This window comes from Opisthocomus hoazin, chromosome 5 (assembly GCF_030867145.1).
Source record: "Opisthocomus hoazin isolate bOpiHoa1 chromosome 5, bOpiHoa1.hap1, whole genome shotgun sequence".
NCBI lineage: Eukaryota > Metazoa > Chordata > Aves > Opisthocomiformes > Opisthocomidae > Opisthocomus > Opisthocomus hoazin.
In genome coordinates this window covers 41362145-41373344 of record NC_134418.1, presented here as the reverse complement: position 1 = coordinate 41373344, position 11200 = coordinate 41362145, and positions in this window count along the sequence as shown.

Sequence of the window (11200 nt, the reverse complement as noted above, 5' to 3'; positions counted from 1 at the left end):
GGAAAAGTTAGTGTTTTTTTATACAATTCTATTTGGGTCACTTGCCACTGACTTCAAAGAGGATTGTATTGACCACGGTATGATCCAAAATATGTTCAGAGAGTCTTAATATTTATTTGACTAAGACACAGAAACATTTCTCTCCTGTGGATTTACTATAAGCACAAAGTTGTCTTACGTAAAATGACCTCTTTTCAGTTTTACTAGCTCTTGCTTAAATACATATTAAATAAAGCTGACTGTAAGAAAAACTTGATGAAATGGCATATCATATAGCCATGAATACACGAGAATCTAATGATTATCCAGATAACCAGTTGAAATTCAGTTGCTACTGCTATAATTCAATCTTACTTTACCAATTTCCTTGGGAAGAATTCAAATTAGGCTGCAACAATGCTATTGAGAAAAAATTACTTAAACTTTAAAGACTTGTAACAATTTGTAATTATTTCCCATAACTACAAATAATTGTAGTAATTACCTGAGGCTTTGCAGTGTAGAACAGTTAATGTTGGTGTTCGAAGTTACGGATTGTACGTACATGCACACAGGGATAAACCGCATAAAACGCAGGCCAGACACAGGCTAAAGTGAATTATTTCTTTCCTGTTTTACTAGCGGGTTTTAGTACTTCTAAGTAATAACTTGTAAGTTGCTAGCTAAAGATGCTCATGCAATTGAAAGCAAACAAAATACTTTTGGAAAAGCCTAATATTGCAATATATGTGAAAACACATGGACCAGTTTTATGAAAAGTTAAGACTGCACTATGCAGCACAAGATCTAGGGAAATCATTTCTGAGCCATCATCACTTTCCTCAGGTGTGGCTGCCAATCTTGAGCTAAATAAATGATAGACTTTTAGTTCCCCACTGACTTCAAAAAGTAAAATTTTTTTAGGATTTGTGTTTTCTTTAAACAAACCCACATATAATAGGAATTGGCTTACTAACTTAAAGCTTGATTTTGACTTTAACCTACTAAAAACTGAGCTTTTAAAGGAAGCAAGTAAATAATAATAAATAATAAAAATAATAATAATCATATAATTAATAAAATAATCCAAATTTTGGAATGATAGAGATTCACAATAGAAACACCTATGTCTTGGTATGGATGTATAACTTCTTGAGCTCCTGTTATGTCAGTGATGATATTGTCAGTACGGCTGCAGACTACAGAACATCACTCAGCTGTCCAAGTGTAGGCATTAGCTTTAGGATAAGCTTGGCCCCCTTGCTGACTTAAAGGGATGGCCTAAATGTACATGGCTTCTGCCATGTGGAGTGCCCAAAGGTATTCACAATGACTATGAAGTACTGGTAGATATGACACAAGGCCTTGAATAATTTGTATGCTTCTGGGTTGTCAAAGACTGGGTGGGATGCCTTGCAGCAGCTCAGGTAGGACCAGTCACCTAAATATAGGCAGCTAAATCCTGCCCTCAGCACCTGCTCATTTTAACTGCAGCTGCATATTTGGTGCACACGCAGACACCTTCATTTTATTACTCAGCCAAATCCCACCTGGATTGTTTGATTTCTGTTTTCTTTTTTAGGTCTTTGTTTTCAGAGCAAACATCCACCCACTCTACCAAGGTTAAAAAAAAGGTTATAATATTTTTAGAGGAGTCCATATGGCACAGCAAATGGATTGAAATGTCTCTTCACTACTCACATGCACCACAAACTTTGTTCAAATACCTAATGAAAGACAAACTACAAAAGACAGCTTTGAGACATATTTTGGTAATATTTATTTATTTTGATTAGTAGCAATAGTTTTGGAGTTCTGCTATTCCTTAAATACAGAAGTTCATCACCCCAAAGGGAAAATATCTCATCACTTCTCATCCAAAATGTTGTTGAAACCTGCTGACTTTGGCTAAATTACTTTTGACTTCTAACGATTTTTCATACCATGTTAACATTTTTAGAATAGAATCTTTAAATTATTTTAAATCTGAACATTTTTCTTCCTTTAAAATTTTCTTTGTGCTTTTAAGCACATAAGATGTAAAATTAGTAATTGAAACAAAGCATGCAGATGATCCCAAATTAGCACATAATGGCATGTTTCACTTGATCTCAAATGAAGCACATGAAAAATCTTGATTATTTTTTTTCTTTTCATACTCATATCTGAAATACAAGCACTTAAGTCTGCGTTCAAATCAGGAAAGCCAGTGCCTTCAGAGACTAGGAAAAATTGATTTTCCCTGTATATAAGAATAACCATGAGCAGGTTGAAATCTTATGGGTAAGAATCAGAGAGAGGCAACAAAGGGAACCTAGTGGTTGGTGTCTACTACAGGCCACCGGATCAAGAGAAGCTGACAGATGAAGCGTTCTTCCTCCAACTCCAGGAGGCTTTGCGCTTGCAGGCTCTCGTCCTACTGGGGGACTTCAACCACCCTGACATCTGCTGGAAAAGCAACACGGCAAGCTGTAGGCAATCCAGCAGGTTCCTAGAATGCATTGAGGACAACTTCTTAAGCCAGGTAATAAGCACCCCTACCCGAGGGGATGCGATACTAGACCTGGTGGTCACCAATGCGAGTGAGCTCATTGTGGATGTCAAGATTGGAGGTAGCCTGGGCTGCAGTGACCACGCGCTGGTGGAACTAACGCTACTGAGGGAAATGAGAATAACGAAGAGCATAGTCAGGACCCTAAATTTTAGGAGGGCAAATTTCCAGCTCTTCAAGGAGACAGTCAGAAGGACTCCCTGGGAAATGGTCCTCAGGGACAGGGGAACAGAACAGAGCTGGCAGGTCTTTAAGGATGTATTCCACAGAGCGCAAGAGCTCTTGATCCCCAAGTGTAAGAAGTCGGGCAGAGAAGGGAAGAGACCAGCATGGCTGAGACAAGAGATGCTGGTCAAACTAAGGAAGAAGAGGGAACTGCACAGGCAGTGGAAGCAGGGACTGGCTTCCTTGGAAGAGTATAGGGAAGCTGCCCGGTTGTGTAGGGATGGGGTCAGGAAGGCCAAGGCACAGCTGGAGCTGAACTTGGCAAGGGATGTGAAAAATAACAAGAAGGGCTTCTACAGGTATGTCAGCCGGAAAAAGATGGTCAAAGAAAGTGCACCCCCACTCATGAGCAAGACTGGCAAACTGGTAACAGCAGATGAGGAGAAAGCTGAGGTACTCAACAACTTTTTTGCCTCAGTCTTCACTGGCAACCTCTCTCCTCACCCCTCCTGAGTAGATGGATGGCATGAGGGAGACCAGGAGGGTAAAATCCCTCCAGCTGTAAGTGAAGATCAGGTTCGGGACCTCCTGAGGAACCTAAACGTATAGAAGTCCATGGGACCTGATGAGATGCATCCCAGAGTCCTGAGGGAACTGGCTGATGTAGTTGCCAAGCCACTCTCCATGATATTTGAAAAGTCATGGCAGTCGGGAAGTTCCCAGTGACTGGAAAAAGGGAAACGGTGTCCCTCTTTTCAAAAAGGGTAGAAAGGAAGACCCTGGGAACTACCGACCTGTCAGCCTCACCTCTGTGCCTGGGAAGATCATGGAACAGATCCTCCTAGAAGATATGCTAAGGCACATGGAGGCCGGGGAGGTGATTCGAGACAGCCAGCATGGCTTCACCAAGGGCAAGTCCTGCCTGACCAACCTAGTGGCTTTCTATGATGGTGTAACAACAAGAGTGGACAAGTGAAAACCAACGGATGTCATCTATCTGGATTTTTGTAAAGCCTTTGACACGGTCCCCCACAACATCCTTCTCTCTAAATTGGAGATCCATGGATTTGATGGGTGGACCGTTCGGTGGATAAGGAATTGGTTGGATGGTAGGTGCTTGCTGTAGGTGACCCTGCTTCGGCAGGAGGGTTGGACTAGATGACCCACAGAGGTCCCTTCCAACCCCTACTATTCTGTGATTCTGTGATTCTGTCGCAGCCAAAGGGTAGTGGTCAACGACTCAATGTCCGGATGGAGAGCAGTGACGAGTGGAGTCCCTCAGGGGTCCATACTGGGACCGGTGCTATTCAATATATTTATCAATGACATGGACAGCGACATCGAGTGTACCCTCAGCAAGTTTGCAGATGACACCAAGCTGAGTGGTACAGCTGAGACACCAGAAGGACGGGATGCCATCCAGAGGGACCTGGACAAGCTGGAGACGTGGGCCTGTGTGAACCTCATGAGGTTCAACAAGGCCAAGTGCAAGGTCCTACACCTGGGTCGGGGTAATCCCCGATATCAATACAGGCTGGGGGATGAAAGGATTGAGAGCAGCCCTGCTGAGAGGGACTTGGGCGTACTGATAGACGAAAGGCTGGACATGAGCCGGCAATGTGCACTGGCAGCCCAGAGGGCCAACCGTGTCCTGGGCTGTATCAAGAGAAGCGTGGCCAGCAGGTCAAGAGAGGTGATTCTGCCCCTCTACTCTGCTCTGGTGAGACCTCACCTGGAGTACTGCGTTCGTTCAGCTCTGGAGCCCTCAGCACAAGAAGGACATGGAACTTTTGGAGTGGGTCCAAAGGAGGGCTACAAAAATGATCCGAGGGCTGGAGCACCTCTCCTATGTTCAGCCTGGAGAAGAGAAGGCTGCGGGGAGACCTGATTGCAGCCTTTCAGTACTTAAAGGGAGCCTATAGGAAAGATGGGGCCAATCTTTTAGTAGAGACAGCAGTGACAGGACAAGGGGTAATGGTTTTAAACTAAAACAGGGTAGGTTTAGGCTGGATATAAGGAAGAAATTCTTTACAACGAGGGTGGCGAAACACTGGAACGGGTTGCCCAGAGAGGTAGTGGAGGCCCCATCCCTGGAAACATTCAGGACCAGGTTGGACAGGGCTCTGAGCAACCTGATCTAATTAGCGGTGTCCCTGCTCGCTGCAGGGGGGTTGGACTAGATGACCTCTAGGGGTCCCTTCCGACCCAAAACTTTCTATGATTCTATATACCTTGTATACGTAAGGTACACAGTTCCTGATATGAGTTTACATTCTGGGTTTTATCTACTGCTGGCCTTTCAGTAATGTTACTTTCATTATTCTCTAATACAGGTCACTTCACTTGTTTGTATATACAACAATGCAATACCAAAACACACCATAGATTCTAATATGAACATTAATTATATTTTATTCTACTCTGTCACTAGCTTCAGATGTCCATGAAATCCATGGTTTGCAATAGTATCTTGGCATTATTGACAATGTTGGTGCTTTGGAATATCCTAAATTTCTATAACCTTGTTCTTATTACTTTTAAAATTCTTCCTCTGTATCTGTTCTGCATCTTTCACTGTGTCCTTTGGCTGTTACTTAAGAAGACAGACCTTCCCTTACTTCACTGAAGTAAACAAATACACTGAAACATGAAGGATTAGCAAAATAGTTAATACGCACTGAGGATGACTTATTTAAGATGCAATACCTTATTGCGTTAACTTGTACCTTTCCTTCCAGTGTTACAGGAGTGTTACTTGCAAGTTTTAAATGAATTGTATTATGCAGGAATATTTTTTGACAGAAAAGGCTTTACCACTAAAAAAAAAAATTAGAGCAAAATAATATAGAAGGAGCAGCACGTTCTGACACTGCTTTCATAAATGTTTAGGTTTGCAGATATAGGCTTCTAGTACCATTTTAGAGGTCTCGGGGTATTCCACCTGGCTGCCAGATGTTGTTCCAGAGATGAGTGTCCTGACACTCTATCATGTTTTCCACTATACTGAGGTCTAAAAGAGGCTAGAAGCATCTCAACCAACACAACACACCTATGTTTAAGGAGATAAATTGTTCCTGGGTGTATTGCATAGCAAAATCTATAGCCATAGTCTCTCTATCCACTCCCTAAGCCACCACCCCCCCCCCCCCGCCCTAGCATCCAAAAGACTTTGTCCTCCTGTGATCTTAGCTAGAGAAGATGGTGTCCAAAATCGCAAACTGTGGCAAAACCGGTCATTTGATTCTCTTCCAAGCCAAAAGATAATGCTACAATAATCACCGTTCTTCCTGTTCATGGGTTTAAGCACCTCAGAGCATCATCTCTCACCAGTTTTGTCTCCTGCCAAAAGGTCATTTTATTTCAAACCAAGAAGGACGGTAAGGTGTAGAGACATAAAATAGTCCCAAATTTGAATGCAATTTTCTTCTGTCTTCCTGATTCGTTTTCATAACAATGTCATCTGGGAATAATGGAAAGTAACAATTAGAACGTAGTACTTTATCTAAATCACCAAAGCTCAGAAATGCTGGTAACTGGAGTTCTGATTTGTACTTGTCTGCATTAGCTTTGAGTAACTACTCACTTTTGGAGGGCAGCATTTCCTGAAGCTCATATGGTGAGGTTCTCCATAGCTGGTTAATTTTGGTTATAATAAAGGAAATCTAAATAATTGTTAGTAATGAGATAACATTAACAATGCCTCCATTCCAATGCCTCCTTCCTCTTCTTTGTCTCATTTGTTTTTTCACCAGGACTGGTCCCACATCTGCCTTTTATTACCAAGGCCCTTCCCTTGCACCTTCTCTGAACTTTAAACCTTGACAATTTTGTATATGACATGCTAAAAAGAAATGTTTTGTTACACCCCTAGGAGGTCTAATTATCTTCTGGAAAAGATGACAGCAGTCCACAGGACTGGTTGGTAAGATCCTAAAGGCTTACCAGATTTACATTTTATCGTAGATTATCACACAGCCACTTTTAAATCTGTTACAACAAACTTGCCACACAATCCATTAGCTAATGCCCAGGTAACAGGAAAAAACTTGCTTCCCCATGTAATATTCAGATAAAACTATTGTTCTCCAAGAAGAGAAAGTAAATTAAGTCCTGTCACTGTCTTATCAGCTTCTTGGCTTGTAAGGAGATGATTAGTGCACTAAATTTGAAAATGCCATGTGTTTATTTCTGGATGATTACTGATACCTGCATCAGCACTAACACCGCTACAGCAGACAGCCTGATATCTCATGAAAATTGGGCAAACAAGACTGCACAGCACTTTTCTCTATAAATTCTACTAAAAGTGCAAGTAAGAACATTGCCTGCTTTTCTACAAAATGTGTGTACTTGTCCCAAAACATATATTTGGCAGAGAAGCTAAATACTAAACAGTAGTTCCTTATCTTTAGAAACTTTATTAATTTACTCATCTTCAATGTGGCTATAACGATTTGCTATGAATGTGCGTCTCTGTGTACATATCTGTGAGTATATATGTGTTATCATGTGCCACAACTCTAACAACATTCAAGACTTAGGGGGCTGCTTGATTTTGTTTGTTTTTCCAGTTCATCAGGATAAAATTTTAAATAAATTACTTCTAATACTTTTCCCTCTGCTGCATTATCAGAAACATATTAGTTTTGGATTTCTGAGGTGCTTTCTGAGAAAATAGGTAGAGATCTGACACTGCAGAAACTTCCTATGCTGTATTTGTACCTAAATGCATACGACTTATTAGTAATTGGGATAGTATGTCAGATCGGTTGGTAACTCTGACTTGAGAAAAGAACAACTATGAAGAAGATTCTCAGGGTTTCTAAGGCATTGTAACATATATCTCAGTGGTGGTGATATGTGTGTGGATGGTATTTTTTTTGGACGAAGATGTCCGGGATGTATGTTAGTTTGCAATAATGGCTCATAGAAACATTCTCTGATTTCACCTTCAGGAGTTAAGTAGTCAAAACTGACTGTAAAACTCTCTGAAAATAGAAATTCTGGGAGTTGGATTGGGATGTGGCCCCCAAAATAATTTTACTAGTTTCCTCTGCTCCTCTCCCCCCAAATTTCTCTGTATTCCTTTAAATCTACAGTTAAGCGTATAACTGATGCCCTTCTAAGACTCTTGTATGGCAGTATTACTCCAAGTAATTGCTGTTCATTGGCTATATCAGTTTGGAGCAATAGATTTCTCTTGGGTTGACTGAACATCACTCTCCCAAGGAGTTGTACCAGACGCAGACTTTCTGAGCCCTTCTGCATTCCAGAAGTCCTGCAGCACCCCAGGAGCTGCATTTATGTCTCGAGGGCAGGAGCTGGGATCACATCACACCTTCTAAATCTAGGTATATTCTCTGTGTCCCAGGTTGATACCTCTGCTAGGTTCAGAGGGAGAAGCAGGGAGCCTTGGCTGAGAGCAGAGCATGTCTGCCCTTCTGTTTAGACATTGCTGTGGATTTCTTTATTTCTTCTGCCTTATATTCAGTCCCAGCAACTGCTGACTTTGTGATCATGAGGTTCTTTTTACATGATTTCAGAAGATCCTGAATGTCCGCAGAAACTATTGACCTGTGGCATTTTTTCTTTCCAGCAGTCCTTGGTTGTAGTCTGATGGATCTGGTGGACAAGACTGGCACATCCATTGACAGAATTCTTCAGCTTCACCTTTTATCTAGGGACAGTCCATCTTCCTTCTTAAGCTAAAAGCACACACTTTGCCCTGCACTTACACCTGTGTGAAGTGTTCTAACAACTAAAAATTTCTATTCAAAATAGCCACTGTTAAGGCTTCTGATATATTTCTACAGTTCCCAGCAAGTTATCTTACATTGGTCTGTGTAGACTGAACTTCGCAAATTTTTCAGATTTACAAGTTAGTTATTACTAAATACAATCTGTTATGGTATAAAAAAAATTCATATACATTTCAGAATTAATTTTGTGTTGACTTGCTGCTGCTTCTTTCCACCATTTGTATCAATTTTCTGAACATTTGAATGTCCAGAGACTGTTTTGCTAGCACTCCTTTGCTCAGAGATGCTGAATTTTAGGCTCTGCAGCTAAAATGTTCCCACTATGATATAACATGAAATACAGGATTGTCTCCAACAGCTCTTCATCAGAGCCATGTGCGGGGAAAAAAAATAATTGATCTGGGCAAGGGTCTGAATATACCCGATACAGCTGGGATAGTGTATCCATAGGCACTTGCTTTGTGTGACTGTGATTGAAGCAAATTAAATTCTGCACATAATACAGCTTAATAATTCGTACCTATGAATTTTTACCTAACAGCAAGATCCTCATAGCTCAGAACAGCCATGCTTCACGTTCCTTAAGATGTATTACTGTGGTAGAGCTGCTGCCTGACAACACAGATTCAGAGCCCAAATCACTTCTTCCTCTTATTCTAATTCGTACTCCTGTAATGAAAGGAAAACAGAATTCCACATAACCTATATGAACAGTCACATTTTACACAGCAAGATGATATATTAAATATTTGAATGTCAGATGCTCGTAACAAACGCTTGTTTGAAGTCCAAAGTTTAAAAAAAATTTAAAATATCCACAGCCAAATTCAAGTACCTTGAAAAATGTTGCAAAACATTTCACTAACAGAATGAGGCCTTTAGTTTTAATCTTATGCATAACCATATGTGTATTGAGAAAGACTGAATCCACCTAGATATACAAATAAATGCAGTATTAGGGGTTTTGAGACAAAAATATGGAGCCCGGGTAATTTTTTCTTTGAATTCTACATGCATAATATTTGAAGTCTGTCCATGTGATTTATTGTACATACCCTGGCTTTAATTTGTCTAAACACAAGGTCTGTTTCATAAACATCAAAGATAATGAAAATGCCCTTCTAATTAATCTGTTAGAATCTACATGTTTATTCCACACTAACTTCCTTTATTTGTCAACCTCACACATGAGAAATGACCTCTCAAGTGCTGTCCCTGCTTAATGTCAAAGCTGTAGGGAAAAATGTTTATAACATTATCTGCATTCTTTCACTGAGGACTGGCAATTAACACTGTGTCTGGAATCAGAAAACTTCAAAATGTCTTTCATTATTACCTTTGTGGCAGGGAGGAAATGAAAAGAAGTTTTCTATTCTTGTCACATCTAGTTGCAGGATTTACTAGAAACAGACCTTGTTCCAGTTACAGTGAGTAAGATTATACCAAAGCTGCTGATCTGTTTTCAGAAGAATTGTTACAATCCTTGAGAGAAATAGCTGGGAGTAATGGAATTTTAGCAGAAGTGAATCTGCTACTAGCTAAGAAAAAATTGCTACAGCTAGACAGATCTGAGGTGCCACACTTGCAATTTCAAGCATGGTAGATGAAATTATGACTAAGAGGAGAGAAAATATATATGGAAAGAAAGTTCTTCTAATCCAAAACTTAACCCCCCTGCTATTTGCCCCATTTTACTCTTCTGTCAATAGTTCCCATCAAGTGGCTATTAGACCAGGCAATGAACCTCTCTTAAGTCACTTCATGCTCAAACCTCACTCTAGCTCAGCTAATCCGTGCAATGAGGAAGAAGTTAGATATTTCATGCTTCCCTGCTACAGCTTGGCAGAAAGCATTTTACCCTTTGGGACCAAATCTGAAGACTTGAGGCATTGTGAAGAATTAAGTAAAGAAAAAAAAGGCCCTGTTTGGGTGTCATCTAAGTGAACCGCTTGGGTTCATCACTATCTAGATTATCAGGGAAATGTTGAATCTGCTTTCTCTTGCCCTTACTGTCTTTTGTCTGTCTGATGAAAGGAGACAAAGATGGGTGTTATTAAAAGGAACATTATTCTATATTGTGAAGACTGGCATGATTTTTTCTGTTTTGACCAGCACAGTACATAAGTAATTTCCATCAGAAAAATAAAGTGCCTTTTGGTTTTACACTAGTAGCTTTGGCATTTTGGGTGTTAAAACCACACCTCTAATACAAAAGAGATTGTCACTGTTGTGGTGATGCTCAAGAGATTGTCTATCTCTCCAAATATTTCCAGCTTTAACTAGTGCTTATAAAAAAGTATTTTTTCTGCATACAATCTCTAAAACCACAAATTTTTTTCTGTGTTCCCAAATAATGGGCCTCAATTATGCTGTCTGGTAAATGGAAAGGGAAGTACAAGTTATCCTCTGTGCTCTTGAAAAATTGGCATAGACTTTTCCCAAAATGAACTAGTTTATTGGCTTTATATAGAACAAAGCAGGCAATGAAGGAAGGTATGGGCTAAATCCCAAACCACAGGTGAGTTCACTGTGATGAGTATAGAAATTTCTAGTCAGCAGCCAGTGAGTCACTATGACTGATGTGCCCACAAAGACATAAATGCGTGAAGCTGAGTATTGCCTCGAGTCCCTGGGCCAAAACAGATGTGCTGCCACAGTCTGCACATAACCAGACATAGTATCAATCAAGTTATATCCGCAAATGTGTCAGGACAATACCTTTTGATACAGCTGAGGGGTAACTGGG